Source organism: Hylobates moloch, unplaced genomic scaffold (genome assembly GCF_009828535.3).
Source record: "Hylobates moloch isolate HMO894 unplaced genomic scaffold, HMol_V3 SCAFFOLD_22, whole genome shotgun sequence".
NCBI lineage: Eukaryota > Metazoa > Chordata > Mammalia > Primates > Hylobatidae > Hylobates > Hylobates moloch.
In genome coordinates, this window is record NW_026652297.1 from 15,782,522 (window position 1) to 15,807,345 (window position 24,824).

The following is a 24,824-nucleotide window of genomic DNA, read 5'->3' on the forward strand; positions in this document are numbered from 1 at the left end:
AGGAATCCAACCTACAAGGGATGTGAAGGACCTCTTCAAGGAGAACTACAAACCACTGCTCAATGAAATCAAAGAGGATACAAACAAATGGAAGAACATTCCATGCTCATGGGTTGGAAGAATCAATATCATGAAAATGGCCATACTGCCCAAGGTAATTTATAGATTCAATGCCATCCCCATCAAGCTACCAATGACTTTCCTCACAGAATTGGAAAAAACTACTTTAAAGTTCATATGGAACCAAAAAAGAGCCCGCATCGCCAAGTCAATCCTAAGCCAAAAGAACAAAGCTGGAGGCATCACGCTACCTGACTTCAAACTATACTACAAGGCTACAGTAACCAAAAGAGCATGGTACTGGTACCACAACAGAGACATAGATCAATGGAACAGAACAGAGCCCTCAGAAATAATGCCGCATATCTACAACTATCTGATCTTTGACAAACCTGACAAAAACTAGCAATGGGGAAAGGATTCCCTATTTAATAAATGGTGCTGGGAAAACTGGCTAGCCATATGTAGAAAGCTGAAACCGGATCCCTTCCTTACACCTTATACAAAAATTAATTCAAGATGGATTAAAGACTTACATGTTAGACCTAAAACCATAAAAACCCTAGAAGAAAGCCTAGGCAATACCATTCAGGACATAGGCATGGGCAAGGACTTCGTGTCTAAAACACCAAAAGCAATGGCAACAAAAGCCAAAATTGATGAATGGGATCTAATTAAACTAAAGAGCTTCTGCACAGCAAAAGAAACTACCATCAGAGTGAACAGGCAACCTACAGAATGGGAGAAAATTTTTGCAACCTACTCATCTGACAAAGGGCTAATATCCAGAATCTACAATGAACTCAAACAAATTTACTAGAAAAAAACAACCCCATCAAAAAGTGGGCGAAGGACATGAACAGACACTTCTCAAAAGAAGACGTTTATGCAGCCAAAAAACACATGCAAAAATGCTCATCATCACTGGCCATCAGAGAAATGCAAATCAAAACCACAATGAGATACCATCTCACACCAGTTAGAATGGTGATCATTAAAAAGTCAGGAAACAACAGGTGCTGGAGAAGATGTGGAGAAACAGGAACACTTTTACACTGTTGGTGGGACTGTAAACTAGTTCAACCATTGTGGAAGTTAGTGTGGTGATTCCTCAGGGATCTAGAACTAGAAATACCATTTGATCTAGCAAATCTTAAAACAGCAAAAACGGCCGGGCGCAGTGGCTCACGCCTGTAATCCCAGCACTTTGGGAGGCCGAGGCAGGCGAATCACGAGGTTAGGAGATCAAGACCATCCTAGCTAACACGGTGAAACCCCGTCTCTACTAAAAAATACAAAAAAATTAGCCAGGCGTGGTGATGGTGGGCACCTGTAGTCCCAGCTATTTGGGAGGCTGAGGCAGGAGAATGGCGTGAACCCGGGAGGCAGAGCTTGCAGTGAGCGGAGATTGTGCCACTGCACTCCAGCCTGGGCGACAGAGCGAGACTCTGTCTCAAAAAAACAAAACAAAACAAAAAAAGAAAGACAGCAAAAACATTGAGAATAACCTAGATGCTACTGAAGCCATTGACTTACTAAACTTTAGTCATTGTCATTAAGACAATGACTAAACTATGATTCAGCCATACTACCAAATATGAAACAGTCAAAAAGAGTGATGTGGGCCAGGTGTGATGGCTGATGCCTATAATTCCAGCACTTTGGGAGGGCAAAGTGGGCAGATCACCTGAGGTCAGGAATTGGAGACCAGCTTGGCCAACATGGTGAAATCCCGTCTCTACTAAAAATACAAAAATAGCCGGGTGTGGTGGTGCACGTCTGTAATCCTAGCTATTTGGGAAGCTGAGGCAGGGGAATTGCTTGAACCCAGGAGACAGAGGTTGCAGTGAGCCAAGGTCACACCACTGCACTCCAGCCTGGATGACAAGAGGGAAACCCCATCTCAAAAAAAAAAAAAAAAAAAAAAAAAAGTGATGTGGAACTATTTGTGCTTAACATAAGTGGATTCCAATACAGCATTCTGTGAAAAGGCAACTTGCAGAACAAATGAGAGAAGACTGTGTAATAGTTCCTATAGTCGTTGGTGTGTGTGTGTTTTATTTATTCTGAATTTTCTCCAGAAAAATGATTTGTTGTTTTTAAAAGCCTAAAGCCGGGCGCCGTGGCTCACATCTGTAATCCCAGCACTTTGGGAGACTGAGGTGGGCAGATCACAAGGTCAAGAGTTCGAGACAAGCCTGGCCAACATGGTGAAACCCCATCTCTACTAAAAAAATTCAAAAAATAGCCCAGCATAGTGGCGTGCACCTGTAATCCCAGCTACTCGAGAGGCTGAGGCAGGAGAATTGCTTGAACCTGGGAGGCGGAGGTTGCAGCGAGCCAAGACCACTGCACTCCAGCCTGGGTGACAGAGCGAAACTCCATCTCAAAAAAAAAAAAAAAAAAAAAATTCTATTCTTTCAAAGGTTGAAGTCTACCAAAAGTGAAAGTTAGAAACCACAATCCTCACCATTTCCATGTATTTTTATTAAGCAAATTCTCAAGTTTTAAATTATTTTAAGTGAGTCAATTAGACAAGTCCAGTAATTGATGAAGACCTCTCTGAAAAATGAGATGAGTATATATTTTGCTCAAAAGTCAGGTAATAGGCATTTGAGAGTAAAAAAAAATGATCATTTTCTTTATGGAGCACTATGTGTGGCTGATCAAGGAGAAGAAATAAGGCCAATTTATCCTGCTTTTCACAAAGAGTCTAAAGTATGAAATGCTAATCATTAAAACAAGAAATACAGTCCAGATCAAAACACTGTTAGGTGATCACACAACTAATTGGAGAGTGAGAACCAAAGGGGCCTTATTAATAGTAAAATCCAGAAGTGCTTTTCAAAGAGGTCAATACAAAACATGTGCCTTTTTTAACACCTTCACTGAGGACTCAATAATGCAATAGAAAGCATGCTGGTTAAATGTGTATTTGTCACTTCTTGCCTTTTGAAATCTTCCTTTTAAAAAATTAGAATTAAGAATGGTTGGCTTTCCTAATGTTTAATAGACAAGCCACAGAACAGCAACATTTGCTTTAACCTGGCCTCACATGAATGAGGCAGTCCTGGATCCCCAAAAAGCGCCAGCCTCAGCCTAACAGTCCGTCCATCTCTCCCAATCCTTGCTAGTATCTTGGGATGGTTTCAAAAGTGTTAAAAACACTGGTCTGAAAGTTCCTCTAGCACCTCAGGTAAGTGTCATATCTTCACCACCTCTTGACTGCCACCAGCATCAGAAACTGCCTGGCTCCCATGGCCTCCAACTCTGGAGAATACCCACTGGACAGGACCTCCAGGCCTCCAGCACCCCTACCCATCACTATACATCAGCCTCATCATGCCTCAGGCTCAGCCAGCTGCCCCAAACCAAGAAGAGCATGTACTCCTGGCTTCACATGATTTCTAGTCCAGCCTAGACCCTGTGGGTAGGCCACGTCAACAAAGCAAAGTTACTACCAGAGACTAGAACCCCTCTCTGTTCACACACACAATGCAGCAGCCATTAGCCCCATGTGCCTATTAGGCACTTGATATGTAGTGGGTCCAAATTGAAATGTCCTATCAGTGTAATATACACCAGATCCTAAGGACTTAATATGAAAAAAAAATTAAGTATCTTGTTGATAATTTTAATATTGCCATGTTGAAATTGTGACTTTTAATACATTGAGTTAAATAGTATTAAAATAAATTTCACTTGTCTTACCTTTTTAATGTGGTTACTAGAAAATATGTGGCTTGCATTATATTTCTATTGAGCAGAACTTCCCCAGAACTAGCTGCTGACTGGAACTGCTAGAAACAGAATCTGGCTCTGTGGGGCCAGGGACTGGCAAAAATTAGGTGGATGTCAAGTCCCCATAGAGATGGGTTGTGGTGCATGGTATCTCAGAGGGGCTAGGCTACAGGAAGAAAATGTAAGTCAGAGACACAGTCCTACAACACCACAGATATCTCTTCCCACAGACTACCGGGTGGGGAAGTGGCTTTCTGAGAAAGCAGCTGGCTATATTGGTAATACCTGGCAATTTTTGTCATTTCAGCTATTAGTGTTCAGTGTGTAGACCTGATGCAGAGACCGGGAGGGGTGCCTGCAGAAAGAAAGCGGAAAGCCCCACATCCACAGCTGATTGACAGTGAGAATGAGAAGGCCGAAAAGAAGAGGCACCATTCCACACCAAATGAATGATGGAGAGAGAAGGGTCACTGTCTAAAACTCCCCCAATTGTCCAAAATAACCCCTGCAATCAGATGGACAAATAGGAACTTGAATATAATGTCAAGAAATCTGAGGTTTCCCTTCTCCTGAATATCTGGATAAACATGTCTCCCATTCTCTACTCCAGAATCAGACCCTGAGACAGAGATTAGGGTGCAAGTTTAGTAGGGGGCTTATTGGACTCTCTGGGGCTCCCTGGGATCCCCTATACTGGCAGGTATATCCATCCTCCAGCTGTGATTATTGGCCGCCAACACTTCACAGTTGACCTCTGTTCTGGAGAATTGCCTTTGACCAAATGGGCACTGCCTCAGCTTGGAGACTATATGCTACCATACCACTTCAGGGAAAGCCTCAGAAAATGTCTAACTGAAGTAGGGGTTCCAAAGGCTGGCCCCCTTACCTGAAGCGGACACTAACTCTTTGTTACAATTTGTGCTCTGGAAGTTCCCTGAAGGGATTGGGCTGAAGCCAGGCTCCAGCCAAGACTGCATCCTCGTTCAGCTCCTTTCCCTGCCCCATCTTACAGCCCTCTCTCCTCTTCCCTGAGGACATTACTCCACTAAATCATGTGAACAAGATCCTTGTCTCAGGCTCTGCTTATAGGGACCTCACTGTGACAGGAGGTGAGGGAAACAGGTAGGTGAGTGGGGAAGAGAGATAAGGAAGAAGACAATAAAGGTATATTATTAAGACAGTCACCACCGGAGGTGACTGGAAATTAATCCTGTGGCAAAACTGGAGGCCGATGTAGAACACAGACCTCTGAGTTATCCCATCCAATGGGCTGGGGTATTTATACATCGGTTCTCACCAGACATTGGTCAAAAGCTGCCAGACTACATCAACCCCACAGCACTCCAGCCTGCCCAAGGTGGACAGGGAAGCCCTCCTAGGTTTCAGAGAAAGCCCTTGGGCTCCAAAGCTGGCAGTTAGAAGTCAGATAACTGAGACTGAAGAGGGGAGGTAATATGGTCAGGGTATATGAATTCTCAATTCTAGCCCCAAATTTCTGTCTGTTTAATGAGTTCAATGCATGGACCTCTAAAACATCTCTATTCGATGCCATACTGACCCAAATGGGCATGAACCCCCTCTCTGTTCACACACACTCTCTCACACAGCATTTATATATGAGGTTGGCTTCACCGAGGGCTCAGGTGATCGAGATATTTACTTTGCTGAGATACAGATATCTTCAAAGATAACATTGCACATTTCTATTCCTAAAAGTCTTTCAGCTCTCCCACCTGGGGAACCCTGTCTGGCTGCCCCATCTCCAGGCTTCCCATGTGGACAAGAGTCCATCAAGACATTCAGTGGAACAAAAGGGTCTTTCATTTTACAGAATTCTCCTTAGAAGGTAATTGTGAATCAATAAGGCAATTTTACTCTTTGTTACATTAGTATCATGGTATGCCATTGTATTGCCTTGAGTTAAGAATTAAGTTTGTGTGCTAAGTTGGAGAGTAAAGTGTTTCTTGTGTTGTTTCTTGGCTGTGTGACTGAGCATAGTAAAAGGGCATGAATGCATATATCAGCATCACCCAGAGAGACCCTGCAGGAGGAAATAAGAAGAAGGTGAGGAGGGGAGCCACATCAGCCACATAGGGGACAAAGAGTTAGTTAAGAAATAATGCCCCAGGGCATGTCAATGGGACCCCCTTTCCTTCTCTCTGGCCCCAGAGGGATGTGCTTTCCACCCCCAGGAAAGCCTCTGCATCAGTAAGGCAAAGCTGTTGTTGCTGTTACTCAATTGTATCCAGCATATATCTACTGAGTCCCTGTTGCCTGCTGGACACTGGGAAAATGGTGACATGCAAGACAGCCAAGGTCCTTGTTCTCAGGAATGTTAAACTCTACTGAAAGAGACAGACCCTCTCCACAAAAACAAGCACAGAAATACAATGAGTAAGATCATTTCAGATGATTCCAGTAAGGCTATGGGAAGAAACAAAAACACCTGGTGACAGGAAATATGACTGTTGGAGGAATGAGGGCTGCACCTTCATCCAGAGCCATTTGGGATGGCATCACTGAGGAGGCAACATTTAATCAGGGGATGTAAACAGAAATGTCAGAGAAGGTGGGGGGTGGGCTGTGGGGCTAAAGTCTAGCTTACTAGAAGAGCAAATCGCTGAAAATGTAAGACATGAGGTTGGAGAAATGGCAGGGGTCATTTCTGTGTCCTTTTTATTCTGAGTTGTGATTTAAGAATGACGTTCATGGAAATGGTTTTCTGTGAGAGATAAGCTGGGTCAGAGGTAACATAGCAGGGAGCACTTGAATTTTTCCTCACTCCTTCCCACTAGTAATAGCTGTGTCTGGAACTTAATGCTCAAAATAGACTTCATTTCTATGCATGCCATTTTGCCTGTGCTAAGTGGATAGCTTGAGTGGCCTCCAAAGGTCCTTCTCAGCCATGCTATAATAGATGGCTCTGCCTGCTCCAAGAGTCTGGCTCCAGCTCCTCCAGGAAGGAAGTCCAACATAGTGCCCACCCATAACTGAGGGTAAGCCTCGCATCTTTCTGAGGCCTTGGTCCCACTCTTGAGTGCTGGTGGCAGCAAATAGAAGCAGGATCTTGCAGCCTTGGATGGGGGAGGAGAACCAGGAAGGAGACGCCATTACTCTCCACCTGGCCAGCCTGTGATCTCTGCCCTGCTGCCTCTACAAGCACAGGGCAGCTGATGGGAGGCTGGGACTAGCAAATAACGCTGCAGGCACCCTTGGCAGATCGGGGGCCTGTGACAGAAGAAGTAATGAGTTCCCATGCTTTGGAATTTGTAGAACCCCTCCCAGGAGGGGTTAACTGACCACAGTGCCTTGGTAACACCAGCCCAAATAGCTCTCCCAACCTACCAGAAGCCAAATTCCCTTCTCCTCAACCCAAAGGTCTCCAAGTGGCATAAACTGAATCACAGTCAAGTTGAGCTCCTGCGACCCCCCTTCAGCTCCTGTGGCAGCCAAGCTCTCTGCTTCCTCTGGGGAGCATTCAAACTCCATAAGGAAAAGCTTGCACTGTTCTGCAAGCCTGAAGGCCAACTTGGAATGTCATTGGGAATGTTTGGGGAGGCCCCTTCTCTGGGGTGTGGCAGAGGCTCCTCCCATATGTGCAGCTGGCAGAGACAAATGGGGATATCTAATGAGAGAGCACACTGGATCCAAAGCCATGGGGGTCTGAGTCCTAGATACATGGAGCATTTCTAGACCAAGAGGGAGATAATGAAGAGGAGAAAGGGAAGAGAAAATGGAGGAGAAGAGGGGAGAGGAGGTGAGAAGATCAAACCAAAAAGCAAGAAGCCTTGCCTGGCTCACCCCCAAAGCGACTGGCACCTGTACAAGGTGTCCGCAAGCCAAGTGTCTCCCTCGCAGCCATTATAGTCTCCCATTATGGCTGGCTAACAGAAATCAATCTTCTTCATGCTGCCTTGAACAGAGAGGGAGACCAGCCAAGTCTGGCAAGAGAATCCAGCCCTGCATCAGCTGCACGGGGTGTCTGGCATTAAAGGGTCAGGTTTCTCCCATCCACCTCCTCTCCTGGCACGAAAAGAAGATAATGCCCACGGTGCCTCCAAGGGAGGGGGCAATGGGGCAGCCAAGACTGACGTTTCAGACAGGCCTGGCTGGGATGCTGCTGCTCAGCCTGCCTGTGTCTGCTTTAACCCCACCCACTCTGGGCAGCAGGATCTAGTTTCCAGCACGAAGATGTATGCAACTTGATCTTACCCGCTTGTTTGTAACTAACCCCTCATCCATGGCAATTTTTACCCCAAGCCGGGGATACAGAATACATATATGGCTTTAAGAATATCTGTTAAGAATCATCTGGTTATTTTTCAAGGGACAGTGGACAGCAGCTAGAAAATTGTGATCTAGTTAGTACCTTCTGAGAGTGAAGATGGGCCTGGACTTCTTTTTTTTATTTTACATTTTGTTTTATTGTGTGGGTGTTTTTTCCTTTTTTAAAAAATTGTACTTTAAGTTCTGGGATACATGTGCACAACATGCAGGTGTGGGTCTGTTACATAGGTATACACGTGCCGTGGTAGTTTGCTGCACCCATCAACCCGTCATCTACACTAGGGATTTCTACTAATGCCATCCCTCCCCTATCCCTCCACCCACTGACAGGCCCCAGTGTATGAATACCTTATACATACCCTATCATGGTCATTCTCAAAGTATGATTCTTGAACCAGCAACATCGACATCATCTGGGAACCTCTTAGGAATGCAAATTATCAGGCCCCACCCTGACCTGCTGTATCAGAAACCATGGGGGTGGAGCATAGCTATCAGGTTTTAATAAATCCTCCAGGTGGTTCTGATGCTCCTCCAAGTGTCCCTGTGTTCTCATTGTTCAACTCCCACTTATGAGTGAGAACATGTAGTGTTTGGTTTTCTGTTCTTGTGTTAGTTTGCTGAGAATGATGGTTTCCAGCTTCATCCATGTCCCTGCAAAGGACATGAACTCATCCTTTTTTATGGCTGTGTAGTATTCCTTTCAGTCCTTCTACCTCCACTCAGCCTAGAGAAAGAACAGAAAAGATTCTCTTCACTGTATTCAGGAAGCCAGCAAAATAGATGGAGAGAAAGCAGGAGTCTGAGTTGCCCTGCACTGAGAACCTTATTCCAGTGAGGGAAGGTCTCGGCACCCCAAAATGGAAGTAAGGATGTCAACTATCCTCCTTGACTTCGTTCAAATGTATTCTTAAGGTTACCTTCCTGACAACATGGATTGAAATTTCCTGTCAAATTTGGAGATGGTTGCTAAGGGAATCAGGAGAAAAGTATTTGTTGTATAAATCTTATCATTGTTTTCCAAGTTAGCATCAACACAAGCCGTAACTTTGAAAGACTTTGAAGCTAGTCAGCATATGTACTAGTGATTAAGGCAAAACAGACCCAAGAGGAGAACTCAGGAGTGGGCCTGATGATACTGTTACTTATCCATTTATATTTTTCCTTTGCCACTTGACAAGAAGAAGGTGGAATCTCAGAGGGGGAATGCAAAGATACTGTGAGTAGGGAGATCAAGTTATCTCACCCCTCATCAACTACAACACAGGTAAGCGATGATTGTGGCTAGGGAATAAAAAAAAAAAAGTAAAAGCATTTTGAATGGTATTTGACAACAAACTAGCTTAAACTAGCTTAATGTTTCAAAATCACAAGGAGAAACAAGTTAAATTGTGAAATCAGAGATTTATATAAGAAACACCACGAAATCCTGAGAATAGAATCAAGTGAGTTGGAAAAAAACAGAAATAGAATTGTAACTGCTCCAAAGTGTTTACATTTCTTTAATTTTTACTCTAAATTATTTGTGCAATCTTTACGCTAATGATACCTTAACAACCTCAAGACTTCTTTTCCTAGAAAAAGCATAACTGTGGAAAAAGTATGTTAGGATTCAGTGATCCACAGACTCTCATGGACTGGCTACCTCAAAATCACCTGGGGGTTCTATTAAAAACATAGATTTGAGAGTTCTGCTATTGAATGTCCTGAGTTAGAATCTGGATGGGAAACAGTAGTAGGAATTGTTACCCTCTTTCCAAGAGATTTCAGTGGGCAGCCAGATCTCAGAACCATAATCTGGACCTCTGTTATCTACCCTCTGGAGAAGCCTGGCCATTTGGACCACAAAGACAAAGACCACCACACACTTGCTGGTAGCTTAGCTTAATGGAGGAAGCATCCCAAGAGAAGAAAAGTAGACTTGATGTGCCAGTGCTGCACACCAATGCAATGACTGGGAGAAAGCTCTGGGCATGATACAGGAGCTGGCCTGGTACAGATTCCCCAGTCTCAGAAATTAGCCTATTTACCTTCCTTGCCCTTAGGCCTAGCACATGATGTGAGAAGGAAGAGAAATAACCATAGGCCCTTGATATACACCTGTATGTCATTTCTGCCCTCTCTCTGGTCCCAGAGAGAACTAGCAACAGCACATCAAAGCCTTCTCATGCTTGAAGCTTTTTGACCCCTCTTCTGCTATGGAGGAGCTCATGTGATTACATTGGACCCACCTGGCCAAGTGTGGCTAGTCTCCCTATCTTACAGCCCAATGATTAGCAATCTTAATTGCATCTTCGAAGTCCCTCGACAGCAGTGTCTAGATTAGTGTTTCATTGGATAACCAGGGGATAGAATGTTAAAAGACATCTTTAGACTTCTGCCTACCACACCACCCTACTTGTTTAGCAGTGCTTTCCAGTGAGCAGGCACTTGGAGAAGACACTCCTTTTTAGAGTCAGCCATGCAAGTAGTTGGTACTTGGACATCTGAAATTCCAGTGTTTCCCACGCCTGGACCAGCCCAGACTTGAGAAGGTATGCCAGTGCTGACTGAGAAGGTAGAAGGGTTCTCAGTGCTTCTGGCATCGTGAAGAGGAAGAGAAGGAAAAATGCCTCTGGTCACAGTTAAAGCCTTTCATGGCCTTAATTAGAGCTCCAGTAACTTTAAAACAGAGATGGGGAAATTCAAATCTGTAGGCAAAGTCTGCAGCAGGACAAATGAGGTCCTCGTTCCTGAAAAATTCGGGCCTGACTGGCCAAAGATAATCCCAATAATGGAGTCACATGTTACAGATACCCTCCAGGCTCACTGCCTTTAGTCCATTCCCATACACAGCCACTCGAGGAATCTGTCCAATATGCAAATCTGATCATGTCCCTGCCTGTTTCTGAGCTTTTTGTGGCTCCCCATTTGATGCTTCCAATTCCACTTTCCTTGAGTGTATAAAAGCCCTGTGGACCCCACTGGTCCCTCCAGCCTCTTCTCCGGTCACTCCTGGCCTCATGCTATGTCCTCCTCACGTGTGTGAAGCTCCCAGAGCACACTCTGACACTCTACGTCCTCAGCTTTTTGCTCTGGCTGTCTCTCTGCCTAGAATACTTTCCCCTAGTTTTATTTGACTGATCAATAATCATCCATCACTCAACTCGGTGTCTTCTTCTTCAGGAAGGCTCTTCTCTCTCTGTAGCTAGGTCAGAATAGCTGCCCCTGAATTTTGATAATCCAGTTCTGCACCTATCTCCTCCCTTAAAGGAAGAGCTCCCTGAACAGAACATGGCACCTGGCACAGCATAGACACTCAAAAATGTTTGCCTTCAAAAAACAAAGCCCTCGGCAAGAACCTAGAGTAACCAGACCCAGATTTGTGCATCTGAAGTTACCTTGGAATAATCAGTGTGGGAGTCAGGAAAAGCCAGACTAGGACCCCATCTTCAGGACTTGCTACTTCACCTACAAGGCCCATTGCAAAATGAAAATGGAGGGCTCCTTGTGAAACAGCTATTCAGAATTTTAAAATGGCAGAGCACAGGATGTTTGTGAGTGCAGAGCCCTATGTGACTTTCCAGGTCACATGCCCATAAAGTGAGACCTGCTAGTCTGGAATCTTGATTTGGGCTAAAGTGTGGAGCCTGGAAGGCCAGAACACTTACTTTCCATTTCCCCAAAACCCTCCAGCCTGATTGTAAATGTCTATGATATTAACCAATTGAAACAGTCTTTTAGTTGAAGGGGGAAGGTAATTCAGCCTCCAATTGAGGACTCTTTCTTTGGAAAAGAGGAAGGTAACCACCTGCATTAAAATGCTAGCCACATTGTACAAAGCGTGTCTATGTCAACAGCCTTGGACCTGGGCACCTAGTGGCCCATTTCTTAATGCATTGGTTTGAAAGGCCAAATCACTCCAATGTGCACAGGCCAACAGCCAGCCTCTCTCCACATCTCAGTCCAGAGGGTACCAGGTAGCAAGATGAAGCCAGGTGGGAGGGCTGGAGTGCAGACCTGATCCCCCTTCAGAGCAAAGCCTGGTCTGTGTGGGTGGGGTGAGTATCCAAGTGGCTATGTAGCCTCTGGACAAATTTAATCAATCCCAAGCACACAACCAGTGACAGAGAGAGTCCCACTGAGGAGCTACAGGGACCTCTCAAGTCAGTTGTTAAAAACAGGGTTGGTCAGGGGTGTTCAGAGCTCTTGGAGTGAAATGTGGGTGCCAGGTCATGGGCAAACTGAAACTTAAAGGCTACCAGGAGCAAAGAAACAATGAGTACAGGTTTCTCCTTCATTGCTCCTCTTTTCCTTGGAGCCTGCTCCATCTGCCCTCCCCTCTCCTCTGACCAGCACCTTCCACTTACTTGTGATTTCTGTCTGCCCTTGGTGTGGACTGCACAAACCTTGTGACTGTTCTGGCCTCACTCTCCTTACACCATGGCTCTGCTTCTCCAGTTCCTATGTTCATAGCCCAATTCTTTCTGTCAGCCCTCCACTAGGAGAAAGTGGGCAGGCAGGTGGATAGGAACCTTCCTAGTACAAGAATAGTACAAGTCCCTGCAAGGTAGCCCTGACCAAAGATCCAGGTTGACAGGCAGGCGGCACCAGGGAGGCCTGGCCATGAGCTGCTGTCCCCGGCACTGGGCTAGGGCTCATGTTGGAGGAGGCAGGGAAGTACTGCCAGGGGTAAAGCAGGGTCCTAAGAATCTGAGGAAGGTTCCCAAATCAGAAAGCAGGCACCAGAATTGGGCACAGAAAGAGACAGAGCAATACCTGACTCATAGCCACAGAGACTGCTGAATCCTGGAGGGCTATACACATCTGCAGCGTTGACCCTCTACCATCAGAGCTATCAGAAGATGAAAGCTGCGGGGAGAGGTAGATCCTAACATTAAAGTCAATGGCAAGGCCCTGCGCCCAAATACATTCACAGTATGAGCATGTTCAAGCTACACCTCAGCTGTCCAGAACTTTTCACTACCAGAGCACCCTCCTTCTTCCCACACCAGTTGATTGAGTTTATTCTGTTGTGTTGATAAATATATTTGGAAATCATGAGGAGTCAGGCTCAGCTAATGCCTTCATCTCTGACCCCTGTAAATACAACACCTTCAATGAAGAAACAACGCTCCCTGTGTTTATTGGGAACTGATTCTGTGCTGCGGGCACTGTAGGATCAAACTCAGATGCCCCAGTATGTCTTTTCTGGCCCTACCTAGAGGGCTTCTTAAAACACGGATTGGGCCTCACCCCCAGAGTTACATTTCCAACTCATTCTCAGGTGATGCTGATGCTGCTGGCCAAAGGATAACTTGGAGAACCACTGCCTAGCCTCACCAGCTACCATGGCCAACCCCAGCCTCTAGTCTCTCCTTACGCCCCTCACTCCTCTCTCACACAGACTGTCTCCCCACTGAGTACTGAACTCCTTCCAATTTCCATATGACACCATGACAAAGCCCTGCTAGATCTGTACACATGCTCTCCCCTTCACCTGGAATACCCTTCTCCCTCACTTCCTCTGGTTCTCTCCTACTCTGTCTCAATATCTAGCATAGATGCACTTCCTCCAGGAGACCCTACGTGCCTCCTCCCTTCCCCCTTATTCACTCACTCACAGATGTGTTGGGGCCCCTGCCCTGGGCTTCAGGAGCAGCTTGTGCTTCCCTTGGGGTGCCTCTTGGTCTGTTGTATCCTCATAGCTGCTCTGTCTTCTCCTGTGTAAGGACAGCAGTCAAGTCCATCTGTTTACCACCTCATCCACAAGGCCTGGTCAGTGCTCAACAGGTGATGAGTAAATATTTACCAAATGAATGAATAAACAACATGAATTTGATCATTTGTCTTATTGGGACATTAGCCTACATTCTAATTAGGCAGAATATGAACACCTTATACATACACTATCATGGTCATTCTCAAAGTATGATTCTTGAACCGGCAACATTGACATCATCTGAGAGCCTCTTAGAAATGCAAATTATCAGGCCCCACCCTGACCTGCAGTATCAGAAACTTTGGGGGTGGGGCCTGGCTATCAGGTTTTAATAAACCCTCCAGGTGGTTCTGATGCTCCTCCAAGTTTGAGAACCACTGTACCATCATATAATGAGACCTCAAAGGAGTGCAAATGTTAAAGGATTCTGAAGGTAATAGGACTCTCTGGTATTGGTGAAGTCAATGATATGTGAAAACTGCTAGGAGTATGCTAACAGAGGTCTTGGGGATGGTTTACTCTCCTGGGGGCTGTAATCTCAAAGTAGTCAAGCCGAGTTTATTCTCCAAATTATGGATATTTATAAAACAGAGCTCCAAGGATGAAGGTGTCACTGCAGATGAGAGTTTGGAGGAGAGACAATTACTCTGTCAGGAGAATAATTTTTAGACAAAATTGAAAAGCGACAATAGGGAAAACCAGATGAGCTGAAAGTTAATTTGGTGACTAGCATAAGAAGCATTGAGATGGGGAAGGTGTCAATTCACCGGCAGGGTCTAGTGAGCAAGCTCTTTCCAAACTCTATGTACTGCCCCATTGTGATCAATGAAACATCATCTGGGTGTGAGAGGCAAATGCAGCAGAACTGATGACCGAGTGAATACAGGTGTCTCAGGTCTTCAGGGGAGGGGCTACGATAGGATGAGAACCCACAACAAGGGTCAGAATTATTAAAAAAAAATTAAACCTGGGAGAAAAACACAAGTTAGTGCTACACTGTGAGGCAAGGAACTGTCTATTGTCACATATTCTCTATAAAGCCAGGATAAAAGGACCCTGGGGCTGAAGTCCAGTGGGAGCAGAACAAGAATGCCTCAGAAGGCTTTGGAAAGGGCAAACCCAACCTGAACTTGGGAGCTGGTCCCCGAAATCCCACCAGAGAGTACTCATTTTCTTTAAAGACTAGGAATGCAAGGACTCATGCAGCTACTCGGCATTGAGGCATGCTGGAAATACGAAACTAAACTTGTTTGCTAAACCGTGACAAGCTACAGCCTATAGTTCTACCATATGCTTCTAAATTGCCCATGTCTTGTACAGTTTGCTCTTAGAAATTCTTCATGCCAACAGAATATATTCTACCCAGTAAACAAAGCTAGCCTTGGGCTATCCTTATGACCCAGGGAGTATAAAGGGGAGGCATCAATCCACAGTACATGCTGCTCCTCCTTCTGCCCCTTGAGGTGGTATGCTGGGAATGAGCAGTGAGTAGTGGAGAGGCTCCACTAAAAGCAGAATTGCCACGTGGAGACTGAAAAGCATTCACTAAATCACTAAGAAATAAGTGTTATTTAAAATAAGTACTTATCCTAAATCAGGCCAAAGGTCAGAGTGGGGGACACCAAGGTCAACATCTCAGATATCTAATGAAGACCCTTGATCTGGAGGAAATTTATGGTCCTGGAAAGAATACGTGCATTGGAGGAATATTCCTCCAAAACACAGCTAACTGGGTAAATTTGGATGAGTTACTCAAACCCTCTGAATCTCCATGATATCTTAAATCAAGGATGAAAACATGTACTGGGCAGGGTTGCCTGGGGAATTAAACAAGATAAAAAAGTATTTATCCCTGATAGGCACCTAATAAATGTGAGATGTACTGATCTTCTCCTACCTCTTAGATTATATAGTGCTGGCCTGTCCTGAATCCTATTTCATAAGAGAAAAGCAGGTTCGACATTCCATAACATAGCCCTGAACCACAGACAAGCCACGATTTTTAATGAGCTTTGCTGATTACTTTTAAAAAGTAATGTTCAATTCCCTCATAGGTGGGAATTGAACAATGAGGACACATGGACACAGGAAGGGGAACATCACACACTGGGGCCTATTGTGGCGTGGAGGGAGGGGGGAGGGATAGCATTTGGAGATATACCTAATGTTAAATGATGAGTTACTGGGTGCAGCACACCAACAGAGCACATGTGTACATATGTAACTAACCTGCATGTTGTGCACATGTACCCTAAAACTTAAAGTATAATTTTTTAAAAAGAGAAAAATAATAATAATAATGATGCCACTACTCCTGCCCTTTGATTTGGTTTGGCAAACTGTCTCTGCCTTCTTATTCACAGTTAGAAGTGTTACCATCGCAGGCCCTAGAAGTTGAATGATGAGCTTTCTGGGTCCCCTGGAAGAAACTTTTCATCTCTACTTATTCACCAAGTCATGACATTTTAGCTAGAGGTGTGTTTGGTTGTTCGTTCGTTTGTTTTGTTGTTTTTTGTTTCCGTGGGGGTTTTTGGCTAAAGGAGTCCCTGGTATTCATTTGCCAGAACTGCCGTAACAAAGTGCCACAAAGTGGGTGGCTTAACCAACAGCAATTTGTCTGGCAGTTCTGGAGGCTAGACATCTGAAATCAAGGTATCAGTGGGGCTGGTTTCTCCTGCGAGGAAAGGACCTGTTTCAGGCCTCTCTCCTTGACTTGCAAATGGCTGTCTTCTCCCTATGCCCTTGTGTAGTCTTCCCTCTGTGTAGATCTGTGTGTCCAAATTTCCCCTTCTTATGAGGACAGCAGTCATATTGGAGTAGGACTCTCCTAGTGAACTCATTTTAACTTGAATACCTTTGTAAAGACCTATCCTGAAATACGGTCACATTCTGAAGTACTAGATGTTAGGACTTCAACATACGAATTTTAGGGGATACAATTCAACCCATAATGTCTCCCAGCCCCACTCACATGCACTTTTGGCATCTGGGGGATGAAAGTGCAATGTTACCTGATACACCGCCCCAGAAAATGGTACATTTCCACAGCGAAGGGGAGAAATTCCCACGCTTGATACAATATTCACCCTCAGCGAAGCCCATTCCAGGGTGGCCCACTAGGAAGGCGTGTGCTTTTCCTCTCTCAGGCTGACTACTTTTCGGCTGACTGATATTTCAGAGTCTGAACCTATAGTCTAGGCCTATCTTCATGGCCATATTAATCATCATGTAGGCAAAGACCTTCACTGCGCTGGTGCTGATGTGTCTGCTGGTCTCACACATCAGACACTACATATAGCTGAGGGATTGATGTCAAGGTTTCTCACCTCTCATTCTGCCCAACAAGCTACAAAATGTGGTGACTCTGTTAAATCTCAGGATAAGCACTGCTGCAAGTTTTTGCTCCTGCAGGAAGAAGAAGGAGCAGGTAGAGTAAATGAAGTCCAGTGTTGTGGGTAAAAGGTGGAAAGAAAATCCTTAAGGTTCTGTTTGCTTTCAGGTTTAGTGGCTGGAGGCTTCAGACAAACCTCCCCAGCAGCCTCTCCACTTGGGAGACAGAGGAGGAGAAGAAGTGAAGGGTTCTCCTCTCTTGAGATTAACATTCAGGGGAGAGAGAGAGAGAGAGAGAGAGATTGATTTACAAATTTTGTTGTGAATTTCCTAGACAAATCTGAAGTACTGTACCAGGGCCAGGTGGACAGAGTGCTGAAAAAGCTGTCATAGTGCCATCCCAGTGCACTCTCACTCCTCATCGCCCAGGGTGGAGAGTGGAGGCAGTGCCTCTGCTATTAGCCATGTCAGCAAAAATAATAAGTTTCCTCTTTACTCTCCAGGATAAAATGAGTTTTTCTTCCCTCAGCTTTCAGATGATGCCAGGGGACACCTGCTCAGAGACATCCTCCCTGAATGCTCACACCGAAGGCTGCGCAATGCCAAGGCGGTGTCCGGGGCTCCACGCATGCCTTTCTCCTGGAGGCAGTCCAAGTCCTGACCTTGCCCTCTGAGCTGCAGCAGGCCTTGTTCCGCACCAGGTTCTCTCCCAGCCTCCTTCATTTTACATATTCATGTGCATGAAAATTAAAAACCCTGAAGATTTAATTAGGGGACCATGTTGGGAGAACAAATGGGCAGAGCTTGGTAGCTGGCCAAGGGAAGCTTGCAGGCTCAGGGAGTAGGGGCATCTGAGCATTTAAATGAAATAGAACAGTGGATGTGCAGAGGAATCACCCCAGTGACAGTGGAAATTGCTTCCAGGTTCTTCCTCAGACACAAAGCTGAAGTGCTTTTGTCCTACAATATATCATCTAACAGCAAAAAAGATTCCTCAGCCTTTCTTTTTTTTTTTTTTTTTAACAAATGTCTTTTGAGCAACATGTTTTGGTCATTCCAGAGGATTAAACCTGAATACCTGAAAGAGTCCTGGTGTGACAATTGAGTGGGGAGGTCAGGGGAAGTGCTCTGTGGGCACTGAGGTACTAAGCAAGCCTGAGCCCTTAGGACCTGCAGAGGTGCCCTCCAAGTCCAGAGGTGCCCCAGGACAGCACAGTCTCCCTGAGATCTGCAAGCGGTGATGAGAAAGCTATTTGCATTGTGCTATAATGAAGCTTCTCTCAAGCCAAGAGCACGTGAATGTTTGTAGCTTTCGTGTGGCCACCAACTATTATAGCTATGTAACCTGAAACAAGTTTCTTAACCTCTCTGGTCCCAGCATTATGTCATTGTTATGAGGACTGAGTACGCAAGGGATAGTGCATTAACACCATCACTGGGGGACACATAGGAATTGCTCAATAAATGGTAACCCTTTCTTCTACCGCATTTACTTCCCCACAACACTAGCTTGGGACCATGCTGTCTGTGGATACACCACACAGACAGTTAACAGGGATGATAGTGCTGGCTTTTCCCTGGACCTCGTCACTTGACCTCATTTTCTTTACCTGAAGAATGGAGATAAAGGTCCTTTCCTGCTGCACTGTGTACCAAAATGAAACCACATATAAGAAAGTGCTCTGGTATCTGTGATGACACAGATGAATATTTTTACATTTGATTCAAGAGCACCCTCCTTAGAATCAGACTAATCTAATCACGGGTTCTAATTCTGTTTTTTAGGCAATTACTTAACCTCTCTGTACTCTGGTTTTTCATCTGCAAAACAGGGATAAGAAAAGCAAACATCTTACAGGCTATTGTGAAGATTTAAAAGTATGTGCAAAATGCTTAGAAGAGTTCCAGGCACATTGCAAACACAATAAAAAGTATTTGTTACTCTTTTCCTTCCTTTATGATTACAGTTATTGTCATCATTGCAATCAATACCAGTACATGCAATAATTGTGGTCATATTTCCTCTTTAAGGGTTGCTAGTCCCAGAAGTCTTTCATGCTTACACATCACTGCCAGAGATCCCTGCCCCTTAGCAGAAAAACTTGGTTTTTCCTTTCTCCAATAGCAGCCGCCACTTTAGCCAGGTTCTTTCCATGCCATAGCTCTACAAGCCGGGCTTTGCTGGTTTTGAGTTTCAAAATCCAGGTGCTGCAGGTCAAAGTCAGGGCCTGCCTGTTTCCTGCTCACTTGGATGAATTACCCATTGTTGGGATGCTAGATTAGTCTTCTGTAGGTGGCCAAAGACAAGAGCACCGTTTCTCTTACCAGGAAAATCCAATGGGTGACGACACCAGAGACAAAGGTAAGACAGGAGCAGTTTATGCAGAAATGTCAATGAGCCAGCAAATGAAGGCCCTGATTCCTAAAAAGTCACAGGTCTAGCCTCAAGGGTCTAATCTTATAATGAGGCATAGGGTCAGAGAGTGTATTAGTCTCCTACTGCCACAGGAACAAATTACCATGCACTTAGTGGCTTAAAACAACACGGATTTGTTACTAAGCAGTTCTAAAGTCAGAAGTCTAAAATCAAGGTTTAAGCAGAGCTGCATTCCTTCTGAAGGCTCTAGGGGAGAATCTGTTTCCTTGCCCTCTCCAGCGACTACAGGCCACCTGCATTCCTGGCTTGTGGTCCCTTCTTCTGCTTTCAAAGCCAGCAAGTTAGCATCTTTTCTGTCTGACCTTCCTGCCTCCCTTTTATAAGGACCCTTGTGATTACATCAGACCACCTAGGTAATTCAGAGTAATCTCACCATCTCACAATAATTAATTGAATCACATCTGCAGAGTCCCTTTTACCATGGGAGGTAACACATGCACAGGTTCCAGGGATTAGGATATGGACATCTTTGGCGAGGCCATTATTTAGCGTACCACAGAGATGAATTCTGGACACCCACAGATCTCAACTCAAGTTGCTAAGGGCAGTTCTCATAGGAAGTGAACCCTCAGGAAGGTCCTGAGATGTGAACTTGAAGTGACTATCTTAGATCAGGGCCAATCTGAGGGGAGTTTAAGTGTCCCTGAACAAAGATTCAGCAGCCCTAGATCAGGAGATGATCAATAAATATCTGCAAAATGTTAAATGGCTAAGTGGCCTTGGCTTCACTCCTTAGGCCTTACTTAGGTTTCTTATGTGTGAATTGAAGAACACCCACCCCACATACCTTCTGGGCTGTTGAGACGATCTAGTCTCCAGAACAGTGAGAGAGCAAATGTTGCTGTAAAGCTGTCCAGTTTTTGGGAGTTTGTTATAACAGCCACAATAAACGACTACAACACCCTAAGGGCTGTCTTTGTGCCAGGCATTATGTTGGCTACTGACAAATCAAGACATGGGCCCCTGCCATTGAGAGGTCCAGAGGCTAAAAGTAATTGCAAGATGAATCGTTCATTTATTCAATGAATATTTACTGCATAAGTACTGTATGAGCAGAGAAAAAGAGACCCAGTTCCTAACCTCATGGCACTTACAATCAGAGTTGTTACGGTCCTGGAGTTTACACTTGGAGTTTACAATTGTGCAGTTTACAAGCCAGGCTTCAAATACATAGTTACATGTGATAGAAGCATGTAACAGGCATAATAATTATCAGTTCTATCAGAAGAAGGGTGCGCACCTTAGATATATCATCATGATGATTTTCAGGAGAGGTAACAAGTAGATTCTGATAAACACTTTGTAGTTTCCAAGGTGCTTTCACTGTTTTCCCCACTAGATCATCTCTGCCATCCTGATGCCCCTCCTTCCACCTGGCTGCACCCTCTCTGCTTTCCATTCCCCCCAAATTCCCCTCCACGGAGGGGCACATGGAAGTGCTCAGAACTTTGCTCCTCTCTAACACTGTCTCCTGCAGACCTAATGACTCCTATGACTTTAGCACCACTACCTTTGGTGGGGACCCCCAAGGTTTGTCTTCCAACCAGACTCGTCAGTTACAATCCTGCACCATGCACCCCCCCAGGGCCCCTAGCCCCTCACTCCTGGTGTGTCTCCCCACAATCTCCTATACATGCATGTGCACGTCTGACTTAAACTCGGTTACCTCTCATCTCTTTCCTAACTTTGTACATTTTTTCTGTCTTTAGGATGGAAAATTTTGGAGTAATTCTTGATTCCTCTTTTTCTACTCCTACCTCCAATATTCTGCCAATCATCAAATCCTGTCCATATTTAATAGACATTATTGAATTGCAGTATTGATAAAACAACCTTGTCTTGAGAGTCCAGAGTTCTGAGTTTTAGCCCAGAATCTAACTGTTTGACTATGAAATTATTTATGTAACTCATTTTGCTTGTCTGTGAAATGGGAGTTTGAGCAAGATAAGCTTTAAGGACTCTGGCAAATATTGCTGGTTGCCTACCCATTATCCATTCTCCTTTTGTTCCTTAACAAAACCCTGATTCTTTCCTGGGAAGTGATATGCTCGGCCACAAACCCTGGTGCTCCCTAGCATCCAGTTTTGCCCTAAGGATGGCATTTGCTGCATCCTGTGTGCCCTCCTGGTCACAGAATCGTCACTGGCTGTGGGTAAGCAGCTGGTCCTTCATGCAAAAGATGAAAAAGGAAAGCATCTGTTTGCTTGATGTCTCCATGGGAACATGGTGGTCTGTGCTTAGAGGCTCAGAACCTGAGAGAAGGACAGACATTGTAGTCCACTGGGTCCCTATTTCCATCTGGCTCAGAGACCCAGACATGTGCAGAGTCTATGATTGCTACAAGATTCTCTGCTGTTGAACACATTCTGGGCCCATATAGCAGTTTCTCCTACTAGCCCTGATCTCCCTTTTGGAGCTGGAAGAACAAGATGTGTGACAGACCTTCAGATGTGACAGGTGCCCCCATCCCTGGAGTCTCCTCTTCTTCAGGTTCAGCTGGACCTTCAGCCTGTCAGGGCAGGACTGGTTTCCATACCCCACACTGTACTGCTTTCTCAAATGCATTAGATAGCAGCCCTCCATGCCTGCACACCCAGGACTAGTCTCCTCTCACAAGGCTGGCAATAAGGATACTTTGGGGCTGGGTGCAGTGGCTCACGCTTGTAATCCTAGCACTTTGGGAGGCCAAGGTGGGCAGATCACTCGAGCCCAGGAGTTTGAGACCGGCCTGGGCAACATGGCAAAACCCCATGTCTACAAAAAATACAAAAACTAGCCAGGTATGGTGACCTCTAGTCACCCAGAGCTGACCTCTAGTGGAGGTCAGCTACCCCCAGCCACTTGGGAGGCTGAAGTGGGAGAATCACTTGAGCCCAAGAGGTCGAGGTTTCATTGAACTGTAATTGTATCACTGCACTCCTGCCTGGGAAACAGAGTGAGACCCTGTCTCAAGAAAAAGGATACCCTTCATAACTATTTAGGGGTCTCCCCAACACCTTGCCAAAAGTACAGTGCTAAGATGAAAGTTTTCCAGCCGTCTATGGGGAGTCCCTTTGGGAATGATCTCTACACAAAGGCCATGGGGAATTGTCTCCAATCTTAACCTGAACTCAGGAAGGCTACAACATAGAAGTCCAGAAGTTCTGTTATAAGACGCCATTTAGACCCAAAATACTGAAGTGTTCCTGGGGTGCCACATGGAGAGTACCCTGTTCGGGCTGGGCAAGTTCCCAGCACAAAGGGCTCAATGTCTGCCAGAAGCTCCTCTATCCAACCTGCCTCCAGCCCCTCTGGCTCCAGCTTCCCAGCAGGGACTAAATAAAGCTTCCCCTGTCCCCTGGATGGGGCTCAGGTCATGCTGTGGACCTGTGTGAGCCTCTCTTCAGACCAGGTAGAAACCTCTCTGACACCATCCCTCAGGGGCAAAGTATGAGTATTATTTTGTGTTGTTTCATCAGTCACTGGTTACCTAAGCATTGCTTTTGGAAAAAGCACCAGTCAGTTCTCACAGCTCTTTCTGCCATCAAACACTCAAGAGGACCAGGTGAGTATTTAACTTATAATTGCTTAGCAACAGGTATCCGGGCTATGCACGGGACTTACCAAGTTGTGGTTGCTCTCAGGATCTTCTCCACAGAAAGGAGCCAGGCTGAAGGAGGGATGGGGGAAGAAGCTGAGACTGAGCCCCAGTCCAGAAGATGCACCTTGAGCAAGGCTGGAGAAAGCCCTCTGGCGTGGAGATGCCCCGGCCTCAAGCAGCTGGCACGATAAACAAACAGAGTAGGGTGATTTCTCCTGCTCAGAGGCCAAATCAGCCAAGGAGGAGCCTTGCGGTCATCCTAGAGCCAAAGTGCCGTGTGCATATAATGTGGTAGACTCACCCCTTATCTACAGCTGAGGCCGCTGGAGATGCTCTCTGGGATCTGAGATGCTGATCACCTGAGAGCTGTGGCGCCATTCACAGACTCTCCACTAGAGGTCAGCTCTGGGTGAACGCAGGGCTCTGCCCCTTCTCCTGGCTGGGAGCTCCAGGGCCTCCAGGGGCTCGGGGCTCAGGGTTCGGGGCTCCGGGCTCAGGGTTCAGGGCTCTGGCCTCTGGAAGGAGCTACCAGATAGGTGAAGGTTGAAGTGCTCCCATCTCCCTTCTTTGTACCTGCTGTATCGTCCATAAATCAGCTCTCAGAGACAACATGGCCCAGCAACCTCCCTCTGAAGTCGGAATGACCTAATGACTCCTGTGGCTTTAGCACCTCTACCTTTAGTGAGGACCCCCCAGACATGAAGCCCAGCTGCCCAGGGACCCACATGTCTTGGCCAAGACACCTGCAGTGAAGAGGGAGCCCAGGGTGCAGCTGAGATAGGGAAAGTCCTGTTAGACTTGTCCATGCGACCCCCAAATGTCCCTCCTAGCCCTCTGGAGGTCTGTTTCCCCTTTACTCATTGGGCTAGGAGGGAGGAGCTAAATGCTTGCCTGTCTCTATCTAAGAGTCATGGTTAGGAGTGGAGCAGATGGGGGTGTGGTATCTGGAGCCCTTTTTAAGAAGACAAAAGTGTGGCATACACTTGGGTGCTGGACTAACTGAGCTCTTACAAGAAAGCTCATTTTGTAGAACACAGAAAATCAGAGTTGCCCTAGTTAGAGGAGGGTAGACAGAATCCCAACTTCTGAGTGTCCCTCGGACACCCACCCTCCTGATCCTAGCTTTGAGCAGCCACTGAGGCACCTCTTGGAGATGCCGAGAGTCTCAAGTACAGTTTGAAAATCATCAGGCGAGGCATCCTGAGGCCTTGAGCATCACGATAATCCCAGGCAGCACCCCCTCAATGCATGTGTTCCTGTCTGATAAAGGAAGGGAGTTGTGAAGCAAGAGGAGACCCTCCTCATGCTGGGCAGCCATTCTGTTGACAAGATGAGCTGCATCATCTACCAAAACCCCAGAAGGAAACGCTGGCCTTCTGAGTAGATTCCTGGTGGGCAAATATGGGCAGCCCAAGGTCTCTGAGCATGAGTCCCACTGCTCTCGTGTGGTTGCTTGGCCTAACCAGGCAGCCTTAGGGCATTGGAGGACAAGGAAGAGAGTCCCTGAGGCTATGGCACCGCTTCGCCTGCTGGTCGTGTGTGTAGCCCCGTCACCGCGTGTGTGATGCAGCCAGGCCAAGGCAGGAGGGAATGTGCTCCACCCCAGCAGGGGCCACTCGCCAGGAAGGTCCTTTGGGCTCAGGGATGCCATTTCATCATATTTTTGGCAAAGACTGAACAATGTATAA

General features: G+C 45.9%; 1 protein-coding gene across 1 annotated transcript in view; it reads right to left on the bottom strand.

Moving 5' to 3' along the window:
* Positions 1–23,182, bottom strand: part of EPHB1 (EPH receptor B1) — a 501,064-nt gene extending 477,882 nt beyond the window's left edge. The window contains exon 1 of the mRNA XM_058433526.1: positions 23,160–23,182. The gene's annotated coding sequence lies outside the window, so the exon portion shown is untranslated. The remainder of the gene's footprint in view (positions 1–23,159) is intronic.
* Between the last annotated feature and the right edge of the window lie 1,642 nt (positions 23,183–24,824).